This window comes from Onychostruthus taczanowskii, unplaced genomic scaffold (genome assembly GCF_017590055.1).
Source record: "Onychostruthus taczanowskii isolate IOZ18803 unplaced genomic scaffold, ASM1759005v1 scaffold194, whole genome shotgun sequence".
Lineage (NCBI taxonomy): Eukaryota > Metazoa > Chordata > Aves > Passeriformes > Passeridae > Onychostruthus > Onychostruthus taczanowskii.
In genome coordinates this window covers 338574-353759 of record NW_024499173.1, presented here as the reverse complement: position 1 = coordinate 353759, position 15186 = coordinate 338574, and the positions used below count along the sequence as shown (strand labels likewise).

Here is a 15186-nt window from a genome sequence, read left to right as displayed (position 1 = left end):
CGGATGTCACTCATTCAATGAGGAGAGGAGGGAGGATACGGCGCCCGGCGCGACCGCTGGGACATCGGCGGGGAGAGGGAGGAGACGCCACCTGCGGTTGCCTCATGAGTTAACCCCGTATGCACAGCGCAGGCCCCTCACCGCTCCCCGAGCGCTGACCCCCTCAGCCTGGCACGGCCGTGATTGGTTGGGCAGGCGGGGCTCTGCCGCTGCTCAGGTCTCTGATTGGTGCAGCGCCCCGCTCGTCACGCGGGGGCGGGCGAAGGCCTCGCGTCAGAGCGGGCCTGTCAGAGCCCTGATTGGCCAAAATGGGCGGGGCTCAGTCGCTTTTCCGGACTCTGATTGGTGAGACGCCCTGTCCGTCAGACGGGGGCCGCGGCCGCGCGTCAGTACGGCGGCCGCGAGGGGCTCCTCCCCCCTCCCCTCAGACGGGGCGAGGGCGGCGATGGCGCGTCCGGCGGAGGCGGCTGCGGGCGCCGCTCCGGCCCCTCCGGCCCCTCGGTGCCCTGGCCGCGGCCGGGGCTGTGAGTAGGGCCCGCACAGACATGAGGTACGGCCCGGCGGGACGGGGGGCGCGGGCGGCGGCGGTTCAGCCCAGGCCGGCGGCGGGGTGGGGGGGCAGCGCCGCCTCAGCCCCTCACGGTGCCCGGGCGTGCCGCGGTGCCGGGGCCCGCGTCCTCCTGCTCGCCTCCCGCGGCAGCCGGGATGAGCCATGCTGGGGCCGGCCGGCCTGTGCCGTTGCGGTGCCGCCGCGGGGATCCTGGCGCTGGAATCACCTCGGTCCCGCTGCCTCCGGCCGCCGCTCCCCGGGCGGGGGAGGGACGAGAGCCCTGCGCCGGCAATGCCGTTCCCGAGGAGCCGCAGCCCTCGGGAGCGCCGTCCCTTCGGGCTCGGCAAAGGGCAGCGGGGAGCGAGGGAATGTTGTCGGGATGTCAGGGGAAGGAAGCCGGTGCGTGGATGGGGTCGTGTCCCTGTGTGCGCCCCTGCCTCGGCTGAGCGGGCAATTGTGGATGGTGTTCCCTTTGCGTATCTTTTGTTCTGGTTCGGCTGCTGCTTTATTCGGGGTGAATGTGCTTGTGGGAAACAGTATTTTCTCTGAATTCTGCCTTTCTCTGCCGCATGTAGGGGAAACACTTACATGGCTCATGAGAAAGTATTGTTTAATAAATAATTAGTAAACCAACCGGCATTCCAGGTGGGATAACGTGGCCAAACCAAGAAACACTCTGTCCTCCTCTGCCTCTCCCCACTGCCCTGTTCCAAAGTACTTTTTGTTTGGAGCTTATATGGCAATAGGTATTTAATGCAATAGCTGTGGATATAAACTGAATATATATTGAGTCAAGCTCCAAATGGATGCACCTTCTTAATTCAGAAAGCCACACAGTATATGGGGTGTTGATGGCTCTGGGAGTGTTATTTCACAGCGTCTTTCCTTCTTTTACCTTTTGTTGTAGTCACCTGTAACTTCCCTTGCTGGATATGACCTGGTGATGTTCTCACCCAGGAAACTTCCTTAGGAATCAGGGAGTGGCTGGAGCTGGGCCAGGAGGGATTTAGGTTGGATTTTAGGGAAAGGTTCTTCCCCAGAGGCTGCTGGCACTGCCCAGGGAATGGGCACGGCCCCGAGGCTGCCAGAGCTCCAGGAGCCTTTGGCCAGCGCTGCCAGGGATGCCCAGGATGGGATTTTGGGGGCTCTGGGCAGGGCAGGGGTGGCACTGGGTGATCCCTGGGGGTCCCTTCAGCTGAGGACATTCCATGCTCCTGTGATAGTTTATACCAGTGAACTGATACACCAGTTATTGATTGTTTTGTACAGACGAGTTTCTGAACAGTTTCTGCAGCGTCTGAGGCTCAGGCTTCCCAGAGGCTGGGTGTGCTGCACCCTGCACTTGCTGCTTCACAAACCACACTCCATTCTTTCAGCTCCTGTGTTCCCTCTGTGGTATCCCTCTGCTTTTCATTCCACATAAGGTTCTTTGCAGAGTAGCTGTGTTTGCTTGAGAATTTTCCATGTGTCCTGGTTCCTAGATAAAGCAAGGATTGGGGTCTCAGAGCCATGAGCTGCAGTGCCTGTTCCCTCTCTCGCTGCTCTTTGGTGGCCTTTCCTTAATGCCTCTAATCCTGCAATTAGGATAGATTTGGATTCAGGAAAGAATGTGAATCTAGTAGTGAAATGTTTCTGAATCATGATGTTGGATAGCCTTTTATGGCCTGTCTTTGTACTGTAATCAGGGATTGTAATTTTAGCTTTTAGGAGGATAACACCAGGGAAAAGAGGAATGGAGGAATAAAGGAAAAAAGTTAAGGAAAATACAAGCAATGGGTTGAGGACCAGGGAGATCAGGGGGGTGGAAGTTTTCTGTAAGAAACTTTTCCCTGAGAGGGTGGGGCTGCCCCTGGATCCCTGGCAGTGCCCAAGGCCAGGCTGGACACTGGGGCTGGAGCAGCCTGGCACAGGGGAAGGTGTCCCTGCCATGGCAGGGTGGCACTGGCTGGGCTGTGAGGTCCCTCCCAACCCGAGCCAGCTGGAATTCTGTGATCAGGAGTTCCCAGCCACAAACATTTCCCTGTGCTGAGCAGGATGAGCCATCAGCAGGTTGGTTTGGGGTGCCTCAGAGCTGTCCTGCTTGGAACCCGAGACTTGTGAGGGGTTTTGGTTTCTTTTTGCCATAAAGCAGCCCAGGGGCTGCCTCAGCTGCTGCTGTGTGCTGGCAGCTTTGAGTGCTCGTTGCTCTTGTGTTGGACACAGCTGCTGAACTTGGGATGCCCCCTCCACAGCAACTTGGTTTTGTTTTTATTTGCCAAGCATGAAATTGTGTGTGTGGGGGGGTGGACAATCAGAAACGGGCTCCAGGCTGAGAGCTGCTGATGAATGACTTGTGCACAGGAAACCTCAGTGAGAGGTGCTAAAACCTCTGTGGGATCTGTGGCACAAGGAGTGAGCCTCTTTTAAAAGTGCACTTTGTAGAGTTGAAAAAGAATGTACTCGATTGCACTGGTTATTTTTGGCTGGCACTGTCTCTGTAGGATTTTAATTGCAGGTGGAAGGATTTAGAACAGGCTCTCATCCAACAAACATAAACTGTGAGCTTTGGGAGGGCACCAGTCTGGAATGAACCTCTCTGGAGCTCTGTGTGTGGCAGGGCTGGAGGTGCTCACGTTCCTGACAGAGAAATTCCAGCTCTAGCTGCAGGAAAGCACTAATTACTGGTAGTAATTAGAAACTCATCTCTCCTGTGTGAACAGGGAACGTTGTCTGTCCCCTCCAGAGGATCAGCTTCTTGACCAGAACAGAAAATTTCTATTTAATAGGAGTTAAATAATTTTGAGTGGGAAGGAGTGGAGAGAGGTATCCTTAGGCATTCTCAGGAAGGAAGGTTATTCTATTTTTGATGCAAAAGGTGCATTTTTACAGCATTCCCTTCATTGCAATCAGTGAAAACACAGAAAACTTGACTGACAGTGCATCCATGCTTTGGTTTTCTCTTCTCAAACTTGCATGTGTTGGATATTATATTTTACTTCTTCATGTGTTGTTTTTAAGGGTAATCAAATTAATTAGTGTTAGTGTCCAAATGGGAATCTTTTCTCTGTGGACTCTGCTTTTCAACAAGTTGTGTGGTAAAATGTGAGTCTGGAATTGTGAAATAATCACGAGTGTCTGAAACCCCAGTCTCTGCTGTTTCTGTTCAGCAGCAGTTTCCATCCCCTTTCCCTGCATTGTCCCTCATGGCTGTGTGCCCACAGCTGAGGGAGCTGACCTCTCCATCCTAGGAGTTTGTAAGAGCAAGATTTTTTGGGATGGCAATCCTGGAAAATCAAGGGCCTGCTGGTTTATTCAGTGTTACAGGTAAATATATTACTACTAATAGTGTGGATTAGCAAATCCTAATGACACTATTAAAGTCATTCCACTGGAGACATGTTGTCTCAAAAGTTCAGGTTTTCCTGTTGTGGTCCTTTAGCTTTCCATGGGGATTCCCTCCCTCAGTGTCTTTGAAGGATCTAACCCTGGGCAGGACTAATTGGCTGTAAATGACTGGACAGGGGTTTTGCTGTGCATCATCTCAAGGTGCAGGTTCACGTGCTCCACAGAAATGCACAGTTTGTAGGAAATAGTTATTAATACTTAAATAATACAAAATGCACAGAACAGCTGGATTTAAACCTGTGATTCTTGAAGGAGCCATGGAGCCACCTGGAATGGCTGGCACCTCTGTGCAGGACTCAGAGTGAACCTGCTCTGGAGCACATGGGATTCTGTACTTCCATACAGAGCTGGAAATACTTACTGCATTTAAATATTCCTGTGAAATAATCCAAGCTACCAGAGGGCAGGGCTGGATGGGATCTGGGGAACGGGGAATTGTTCCCTGGCAGGGTGGGCAGGGGCTGGGATGGAATTCCCAGAGCAGCTGGGGCTGCCCCTGGATCCCTGGCAGTGCCCAAGGCCAGGCTGGACACTGGGGCTGGAGCAGCCTGGCACAGGGGAAGGTGTCCCTGCCATGGCAGGGTGGGGATGAAAGGAGCTTTGAGGTCCCTCCCAACCCACCCTGTGTTAGAATCACACCTGCTGGGAGTGGCACTCCATGTTTTCCAGCCTCCCTCTGGGATCCTGCAGATCTCCTTGGGGGAAAAAAGAACTTTTAGTCTTTTCTGACAGCACCTCTAGGTCTCTCTGTCTGAGCCCTTGGAACCAGTGTAAGAGAGAAATGTTTAAATGTTGCTGGTTTTGTGTTTGCAAAAGAGCCCCCACCCGTCTTGGGGGAAAGGAGAAGAGGCCTCTCTTGTTTTCAGCCTGCTGCTCCTCCTGCCAAGCACACACGGACTTTTTGTTCCTTGCCCTCCCAGCTGAACTGAGGAGGGGAGATCCAACCTTGGCTGCTGGGCAGGGAATTCAGCTGTGTCTGTGCAGCCTGAACAGCCTCAGCTGCCCAGCTAGCTGAGCCTGGGGAAAGGCAGCTGCACGTTCAGCTTCCAAAGGTCAGCCTGGCTTTGGGAGGGCTCTCTCCGTGGCAGTCTTTATGTTGTGCTACAATTTAACTCTCTGCTTGTGTGGTGGGAGCTTGCTGCTTGGTTCCTAAGTGTTCACAAGACTGATCTGAAAACTGAAGGTACAGTCGGGCCGATTTTGTGTTAATCACAAATTAAACACAGAACTATGTTAATCATGTCTTTATGGTGATAAAGCTTTTTACTGGAACTGCAAAAATACATTTTTAAAATTTATGTTATAATTTCAGATTCCCAGGCACCTGGTTGTGGGCTGGCCTTTGAACTGCAAGGTGCAATATTTAATGGTTTTTAAATTTTGCACGTGGCCTTCAGGTGTGGACAGGTTGTGTGGGGATTCCTGTGCTTTTGGTGAGGGGGTGCAGCCAGGAGCTGCAAGTTCTTATAACTTCGTAAATCTTCAGGGTATTTTGGGGAAATACAGTTAGATCTTACAGAGAATCACAAAAGCTGACAGCTTGAGAGCTGTGTTTTGTAATAAAATGCCAGTAATCTGGTCGTGTACCAAATGGGATGATGTAATCATTGAATTTCTTGAGCAAAAATCCTGACATTTTCCTTTGAGTCACATGTGAGCCCCAGCTGGATGAACTCAGCTCTCTGGAGCTCTCAGACAGACAGGCTCCTGTGCAGGGTTGGTGCTTGGCTGTTCTGCATGGACATTTGGTGTAATTCAATTTTTTAGAGGCAGTTCTCTGCCCTGCACCTTTGCTGCAGCTGCTGCCTGTGGTTGCTTTCCCAGCTCCCTGCCTGCAGCCATCCCCATTCTTACCTGTTCTTTTTTTCTCCCTTTTGTCCTGTATTTCTTCATTGTAAAGGTCTCATGAGTTTCAGCATTATCTGAAGGCTGGCAGGTTTTCTCTCCCTCTTACCTTTGTATTTTGATGTTCGTGGGTTTTATTCTGTTGGGGATTGTAAGGGCCAATCCCAACCAGGAAAAGCTTTGTAACTGGAACTGGGTTGTAGAGAGATCTGAAATACTTTAAAAATTTTCTTCCTTGTTATTCTTCTGTGTGGGCTTGGGTTGCAAACAACAGAATAAGCATCAAAGAGAAGAGGGCAGATTTTTTTGTTGGAATAAAGTAGTGTGGCATGAAGTTACTGTGGGTGTTCAGGGAAGTACTACATTTAAAAGCAGACATGTAACAAGGTTTTCCCCTGTTCTTTTCAACTGCTCCGCTCCTTATAGTTTTTGGGGGTTTTTTTTTGGTTTTTTTTTTCAGTGTTCTGGTTTGTAAAATTTCTATTCAGAAGAAGAGTTCAAAGCATACAAGTGTTAAAATATGTTTTCACATAAGGTCATCTATACTTAAATTCATGGCAGGACATTGTGGATTTTTGAAGTGTCTAAGGACAAAGTTTGGAAGCAGCCTTTATCCAGCTTGGAAGCTTCTGCCTGTTCTGCTGTTCTGTTCTTAAACCACACTGATATAATGTGCTTATTGAAGAACAAACAGCAACCTGCTATTTAACACAATGCATGGATTTCATGAAGTGTGACTGAAATCTAGTTTTTGTGGATATTTGCTGCTGAGAAATGAAGCTGCTTCAAGGAAATGCTGTCAGATAACGCTGGCATGGCCAGAGGAGGAAGCAAATGCAGTTCATTCTTTGGGTGGTGTAGCACTCAGTGCTGTGTGGGCATTACTGAGCAGCTCCAGCTGGCTGTGCCCAGCAATCTCTGCCTTCATTGGGATCAGGGCTGGAAATTCCCGTGGGACAGAGCCCTTCACATGGCTTTGGTGGGACCAGGGGGGATGTTGGGCTTGTGACGAGGAGATCCTTAATTGACATGGGACTGAACCAGATTGATCCTCCCGTTTGGAGCTTCGTGATCTCTGACCCCAACCTGCTGAGCTGACAGGAAGCTGAGGTGTTATCCATGCTCAGAACATGCTTCCTTATCACAGCTGTTATCAGAGAGATCTGAATGGGGCTGAAGCTGGTGCAGCATTTTCACTTTACCAGCTCCATGCTTTTTTTAGGTTGTTTAGTCATCCTTTTTGCAGAGTCAGAAGTGAAGGATGACCCGTAAATCCCAGAGCTCTGCGCGGCGACTGGAAAGCTCTTGTGACACAGGAATAGGAAGTTCTCCAGCTGCAGTCTGGCAGGATTGTCTGGCATGGATTGTTTGGTGCTGCTCTTTCAACTCAGTAGCTAAATCTGAGGGCATTGCTTCGAACTCGTGCTGTCTGCAGATGATGCAAGCAGAACAATTTTGCTTTGTGAGGAAGGAAAAAGCTGCATCCTTTAGAGTCAAGTGCTCTCAGTGTTACTCTGAGCTGCTGACAAATGCTATTGTATGGCTCAAAAAAATCACTGCATCTGTATTAACTACTGGGGATCTTTAACCCAAAGAGTTTTAGAACTTAAAACCAAACCCCTGAGTGCCTCTCCTGTCCCCCCAGCTCTCCATGAGCATGTGGTGCCCATTCCTGTTCTTGTCTCTGCTGAGAAAGGACAGCACCCAGGGAGGGGCTGGAGCTGGGCCAGGAGGGATTTAGGGTGGATTTTAGGGAAAGGCTCTTCCCCAGAGGCTGCTGGCACTGCCCAGGCTGCCCAGGGAATGGGCACGGCCCCGAGGCTGCCAGAGCTCCAGGAGCCTTTGGCCAGCGCTGCCAGGGATGCCCAGGCTGGGATTTTGGGGGCTCTGGGCAGGGCAGGGGTGGCACTGGGGGGTCCCTGTGGGTCCCTTCAGCTCAGAATATTCTGGGATTCTATGATTTTAGGAAATCTGTCAAAGTTTTCTGTTAATACTTTTAATTTGAATACAATCTGTGTACAGCAAAATGTGGTGTGGGATCTCTGAGCCTATAAACATCACCATTTCCCAGGATCCCTGGTGCTGGCACAGCCCTCCCAGCCCAGGCAGTGCCAGCTGTGCCCCATGGCCACCTTGTCCCCAGCCCAGAGCACTCAGTGCCACCTGCAGGGATGGGCACTGCAAAGCTCCCTGGGCAGCTCTTTCCAATGCTGATGTGTTTGTGTTGTCCTTCCTGGTCAAACTGCAGCCAAACTCTTGAGATTTCAATTTGAGAATAGAGAATTTCTCAGGAGAACTGGTGACATCTGAGCTGGTTTCACTCTGCTCCTGATTGTCTCTTGTGACAGACTTTGGAGTCCTTGCTGAGAGAGGAGAAGGAGGAGAACTGCAGGACTGAAAAGAGTAGGGGTCTGTAGGATTGCTTTCTCTGTGCTGGACTCCCTGTCACTTGGAGGCAGGGTGGCAGGGCTGGAGGCAGGGTGGCAGAGCTGAGGGCTGGAGGCAGGGTGGCAGGGCTGGAGGCAGGGTGGCAGGGCTGGAGGCAGGGTGGCAGGGCTGGGGGCCGGGGGGTGGCAGGGCTGGAGGCAGGGCTGGAGGCAGGGTGGCAGGGCTGGAGGCAGGGCTGAAGGCAGGGTGTGGAGGCAGATGTGGAGGGAGGGTGGCAGGGCTGGTGGCAGGGTGGCAGGGCTGGAGGCAGGGTGGCAGGGCTGGTGGCAGGGTGGCAGGGCTGGAGGCAGGGTGGCAGGGCTGGAGGCAGATGTGGAGGCAGGGTGGCAGGCCTGGAGGCAGGGTGGCAGGGCTGGAGGCAGGGTGGCAGGGCTGCAGCTCTGACCTTTCGGTGCCGTGGCTCGGGCTGGTGCAGGGCTGGCAGAGCTGAGCGAGTTCCAGGGATGACATGTTACTGGAACCTCAGCCTCCCAGGCTGCACTCTGTTCAGCTGCAGTCATTGCTGGGTGGGCTCTGCTGGTGGCTGAGTAATAAACTTTGTGCCCATTGTGCCTTTGGGGGTTGTTAGGACTTTGGTGGAAATAAGAGGCCGGGAGGATTTTTTCATGGGTGATAAAGTTGCTGTAATCAGGAATCACGTGAAGCATCAGAAATAATGTTGCATTTTTTCCCTACTCTCTGTGCTTCAACCAGGAAAATGTTACTCTGTAGCTCCAAGGAAATCAGGCCGTCCTGCTGGAGTTGCTCAATTCCTAGAGTTTCTAGAATCTGTAAAGGTAATGCCAAGTTCCGGCTTTCCCTGGATTACCTTGATGCAATCCTGGATTAAACCACCTGGGATTTCTTAGGGAAAGCAAAGCACAGTCTAGCTGGGGCAGGGCAGCAGCTGTATGTGTGCAGGGAATATAATCATGCTGAATCTCTTAATTGTTATGTTAAAATGAGACATTCTGCTTGGGAAGTTCAAACCAGTGACAGGAATTGAGTCCTCATCTTTAAAACACCCCCTTCAAAACCCTGCCAGCATTATGAATGAAAAATGCTGACTCAGTCCAGCTTTGTGCACTGAAATGAGACCCAGGGAACTTGAGCACTGAAATTCTGGTGACACTTCATTTTCTTTTGTGGGCAGGTTTATTGTGCTTTGCTGTCCTTTGCCAGCTTCAGAAGGGAGGAGGAAAACAAAAAAAAAAGAAAGGAAAAGGGAGAAATAAATAACTATCCTATGATTTCAGACATTTACCTGTTGAGTTCTATTGTTATCCCTGTATATACAGTATTATGAAACCAGGTGAATACATTCTACCAATAATTCCATCTTGCATTAGCTTGGCTTTGTCTCTCATTAAAGATTAAAAACTTCATTCTGTGAAGATTTAAATAGAAACAAAGCCTGGTTGTGATAGAAGGAAGGAGAGCTGTTACCTAGTTAGGTGGTTTCCACCTTTCTTTTGATTTGTAGACTTCTAAAATAAGCATTCTGGGGATGTGCACTTGGGCTGATGTAAATGAACCCAATATTAGACTTGATTTTCCTTATTTTTACAAGTTACCTGGGGGTTTGCTGCTTTGTGTTTGAGCTAGGGGAAAGCACACACACAGATTCTCGGGGTGTCTTGTTCTTGTTTGAGAAAATGCTTCAATTGAGGTGCTTGGGTCTTTTTATGGCTCTGCACATCAGGAAACTTAGAGCAGGAGTGGCTCCATCAAAACATGGTGAGAGCCAGATCACTGCATTGTTCTGGGAATTTACAGGACCCAGATTGCAGGCAGAGAATCCCAAATCCCTGGGGCTGGCACAGCCCTCCCAGCCCATGGAGCCCCAGCTGTGCCCCATGGGCACCTTGTCCCCAGCCCAGAGCACTCAGTGCCACCCCCAGGGGACACCTGCAGGGATGGGCACTGCAAAGCTCCCTGGGCAGCCCCTGCCAAGGCCTGAGCACCCTTTCCATGGGCAAATTCCTGCTGCTGGCCCAGCTGAGCCTGCCCTGGCCCAGCCTGAGGCCGTTCCCTCTGCTCCTGTCCCTGTTCCCTGGAGCAGAGCCCGACCCCCCCGGCTGTCCCCTCCTGGCAGGGACTTGTGCAGAGCCACAAGGGCCCCCTGAGCCTCCTGTGCTCCAGGCTCAGCCCCTTCCCAGCTCCCTCAGCCCCTGCTGGGGCTCCAGCCCCTTCCCAGCTCCGTTCCCTGCCCTGGACACGCTCCAGCCCCTCCAGGTCTCTCTTGCTGTGATTCATGTGCAGGTCCCACTGTAGAGCTGATGTGTTATGTGAGTGCTTCACTTCCCCAGAAGATTCCCTGGTAAACTCTTCCAAGGGACATGGAAGTGTTGGTAAAGTTGGTCTGTTGGTGGGGGGAGTGTAACCAGTGTGGAAAAGTCTCATGGAAATGCTGCTCCAGAGGAGAGAGGCTGCTGGAGTCATGTCCTGGCAGATTAAGAAAAGGTGCACACCTGGGTGTCTGTTTATCTGCTCCTGGTTATCAGATTTGTTTTCAACTGCCTGAGCAGTTAACTCAGATTTACACTGTGTTTTGGATCACAGCAATGAACAGAGTTTTTTCCTCCCACTAGGAATAGACTAAATTGGTTGGGAAGGTATTTGGCATTTGTATCCAATTTTTTCTGTTTGAAAAATATCTCCACAGCTGGTTGCTATAGAACCATTCTATTCCTTCCAGATTCAATGGTTAGTGTTGGATACACTGGGGAAGTTATTGGCAAGGTAACTGAAAAAAAATGTGTGAAGATCTTTGTCCCTGGGGACAGTGCTGGCTTAGTGCCTCCTTGCAGGACTCCTTTATTCCTGGCTTTCAATGGCTGGCAGGAGCAGTGCTGCTGGATCTCTGACCCCTGGCACTGTGGCTCTAGTTACTCATATTTTTGGCCAGGCTGTTACATTTTAATGTTATGGCTTTTTTTTTTTTTCCTTAGATCTCTATGTATCTGTTCAGTCTGTCCAGATTAGGGAGAAACATTTAAAAAATGAGGTTTGTGTGAGTTTGTTATGGGTCTAAACACTGAACTTTGCATTGAAACCAAATTAAATCTCACTTGCAATTGTGAGATCCTGCTTGGAACATCCATGGTTCCCCCTCAGACTTGTTGGTTTTTTTGCTGTGTGTGGGGTTTTTTTTTCATAATGCTTAATTCACACGTGATTTCTGTGTGTTACTGGGCCTTGGTACTCTGCAACTGGTGTTTTCCAAAGCAGATCAGTTCTTCTGTCACACAGAGTGTTTTCCAGGCTTCCACTGAATTTCCATGTGCAGTCCCCTGGAATATCAAATTTAAAGGTTTTATCTATCTAATCAAAGCTTTTTTAGTATTTAGGGAAACCAGCCTGAAACACAGGATGTGGGCAGGGTGCTTCATGCCCTTCATCCTGTATCCCTGCAGGATTTCTTAGGAATGTTCTCTCCAGGCTTTGGGGGAAGCCACGTGTGGTGTTTGCCTGTTCAGGCAGGTGTGTTTGGATGTGCCTTAATATTCTGCATGTTTTATTTAGAAGTGGTCTAACAGCTTCCTGAACTGCCAGCAATGAAATGAATTTCAAAGAAAGACTCACAGAAGACTCTCCAAATTCTGAAGTAGGTGAGCAAAACAAGAAACTTAGTCCTCTGGTAGCCTGGGCTACCAGATTTGGGCTGCTGGCACAGGATGCCCAGAGCAGCTGGGGCTGCCCCTGGATCCCTGGCAGTGCCCAAGGCCAGGCTGGACACTGGGGCTGGAGCAGCCTGGCACAGGGGAAGGTGTCCCTGCCATGGCAGGGCTGGGGTGGGATGAGCTTTAGGGACCCTCCCTTGCAATCCTTCTGGGATTCTGGGATTTCTGGCCTCAGCTCTGCCATGCTGTCTGCGTTTCAGGAACTTTTGTCTCCTTTGCCATGGGGGTTGTTAGGAGTCTCCCCAGAGTTCCCTGACAGGTTCTTGTGCACCTCTTCCTGAGGTGTTGCATTTCCTCCTCAGCCTGCAGGATTTGCTCTGTTGCCCAGTTTCTTTGCCTCATTCCAACCTGATTCTCCCAGCTGGTGCCTCCAGTTTGTGGAGGATTTTATCAGTGCTCTGACCCTGTCCTGGCTGCTGGCAGCCAGGATTTGGGAGGCCCCTGCAAGCCCTCATGTGGGGCTCTTAAACAGGAACCTTTCAGAAGGCTGAGGGAATGACCTCAGGATTGGAAGATGCTGATTTTTCTGCTGGGCCCAATTCAAAAATCTTTCTCCTTTGTTCATGTCCTGAAGGAACAAGAGGTGCTGCTTGGGTTTTTTCCTCCTTTTTTCCTGCTCCTCGAGCATTCCAATTCCCAGCTGTCCAAGCAGTGATTAAAAGGGCCATAGACAAACATATACCCCAGTGCTTGTGTTATTCCTTCATTTGTCCTCATTTCATTGAAATAATTAGTGAGATTCTTCAGGGCTGGAAGCCATGAGCTGTTGCCATATAGAGCTCTTGTAGCTTGCAAGTTGTCATGGATAATGTTTGCTGGAGAACTACAAATAAAAGGGGAGAAGAACAGAAGTGTGTGAGTAAATGGTCTCTTCAGTGTAGAGTGTGAAGGCATCTCTTGCTGGGGGCCTTAACTGAGGATTAATTGCTGTTGCTGTTTGCTCCTTTAAACATATGAAGTGGCATTTTTTTACTGGATTTTTCTTGCGTAATTTGGGGTTTCCTGCCTGAAAGTTGCACCAGTCCAGCTGAACATTTGGAGGAGTGCTGAGTGCTTGGGCTCTCAAACTGTCAGCAGCAGCATTTAATGTTCGTGTCATTTTATCTCTACAGGTACTGAAATATTCATTTCTGTCAGAAAGCAAAGTGGATCTGATTTAGTAAGTGCTCCATGGGGCCTAATCTGGCTGGTCACAGCTTGGGGACTGAATGTATCACCTGGAGAATGCTCTGGGTCATCCCTGGCACGTTCAGTGCCTCTGTTGGTTCTGCATTAGGAAAGTACCAAGTGCTGCACTCGGGCTGGGGCAACCCCAGGATCAGCCCAGGCTGGGATCAGCAGATGGACTGGCATGGGATGAGTTTAAGGTCCTTTCCAAACCATTCTCTGGTTCTGTGTATTCATTTTCCTGGTGTCAGTGGTGGTTGAGTGTTATTACCCTTTCCTTTCCCCAAAGGGGGACAAGTTGATTTTGAGGCAAAAGTTCAGATTCCTTCCTCTGCAAGCAGCCAGTTCTTCACCCCAGTGAATTCATTTTGGGTTTTCTCTTCAAGCACCAGTAAACATCTGTGGTGCTTTTCAGAATTGGCAGCTTTACTGTTGCTTTTCAGAAAGGCTTTTTTGACTGATGGAGGTTTGATTGCAAGTGCTTCAGTATGGGGTGGTTTTGAATAATTGAAATATTGACAACTTAATTTTTCCTGTAAAATATCTTTAAGTTACACTTCTGCAATCAAGTGACTGCCATAAACTCTTGCTTGCTGCTTCAGAAGGTAATGATTGATGAAGTTGTGGATTCATCATTAGAAGGCCAGTTTTCATTTTGAGCTCTCAGCTCAGAAGGTAAATAACCAGCAATGTATTTTTAGTGTGCAGAGGTTATTTTGGAGATGTTGGCAGCTGCCAGCTCGTGGAGAATGCTGTGCTGGAGCCAGGAGCTGAGCAGTTCCTGCTGACTGCAGTGCCAGCTGGGAGAACCTCTGCTCCTCACACTGTCCCTATGTCCCTGCTGGTGCTGCAGCAAGTGGCCCTCGAGCCATCTCCTGTTGGAGTCACAAGGCTGCTGCCAAGGTAGATTGTCCCTATTTTTAACAAGCCAAATGGAGAAATAAAGGAATCCTGATCCACAGTCAGGAGTCACAGCAGCTTCTGAAATGACCTGAATGAATTGGGTTTGTCTGGTTTAATCATCTGCTGCAAATATGAGCTATCAATTGTGCCACTTGGTCCTCCTGAGCTATAAATTGTACAAACCTTTCATATCTGTCATTGTCAGGCACTGATCTCTGTTCCCTGTGAGCTCAAGCTGTCTCAGGGAGGTCTGGGCTCGAGATCAGGAAAAGGTTCTCTCAAAGCTGCTGTCAAGGCAAGCCAGACCCTAAAGGAAACTTCTGTCTTCAGATCACTGTTCTGTGGTGGGTGTAGCACTTTCTTCTGAGCAGGTTTGATCTCTGCCCAGAGGTGTGAACCTGGGAAAGCTCAGTCTTTGGGAGGTTTCACTGGAGTGCTGTAAGAGCTGTGGGAGCTGGAGGGAGGAAAGGGATGAGTTGTGTTTATACCATGGAGTTTCTGTATCCTGCCCTTCCTGCTCTTCATCATTCCTTGGCTCTCCTCTCCCTGACCTCTCTTTACTGTGCTTCATCTCTTCACTTACCTTTTTTCTCTCCCTACCTTTGCTGAGGAAATATCCTGGCTTGGATCAGTCCCAGAGTATCCAGCAGGAGCAGGGCAGGGATTGTCCCCTGTGCTGGCACTGAGAGGCCCCTCGAGGGCTGTGTCCACTTCTGCTCCTGCAGGAGAGACCTGGAGGGGCTGGAGCGTGTCCAGGGCAGGGAACAGAGCTGGGAAGGGGCTGGAGAATTCCTGAGGGAGCTGGGAAGGGGCTGGAGAATTCCTGAGGGAGCTGGGAAGGGGCTGGAGAATTACTGAGGAGATGGGAAGGGGCTGAGGCTGGAGCAAAGGAGGCTCAGGGGCCCTTGTGGCTCTGCACAAGTCCCTGCCAGGAGGGGACAGCCGGGGGGGGGTCGGGCTCTGCTCCAGGGAACAGGGACAGGAGCAGAGGGAACGGCCTCAGGCTGGGCCAGGGCAGGCTCAGCTGGGCCAGCAGCAGGAATTTGCCCATGGAAAGGGTGCTCAGGCCTTGGCAGGGGCTGCCCAGGGAGCTTTGCAGTGCCCATCCCTGCAGGTGTCCCCTGGGGGTGGCACTGAGTGCTCTGGGCTGGGGACAAGGTGCCCATGGGGCACAGCTGGCACTGCCTGGGCTGGGAGGGCTGTGCCAGCCCCGGGGATTTGGGGATT

At 50.6% G+C, this 15186-nt stretch overlaps 1 protein-coding gene across 1 annotated transcript in view; it reads left to right on the top strand.

Annotated features, from left to right (window-relative positions):
* Window positions 1-405: 405 nt before the first annotated feature.
* The window catches only part of ITSN1 (intersectin 1), a 110797-nt gene continuing 96016 nt past the window's right edge, over window positions 406-15186 (top strand). Inside the window, exon 1 of the mRNA XM_041402128.1 lies at window positions 406-550. The gene's annotated coding sequence lies outside the window, so the exon portion shown is untranslated. The remainder of the gene's footprint in view (window positions 551-15186) is intronic.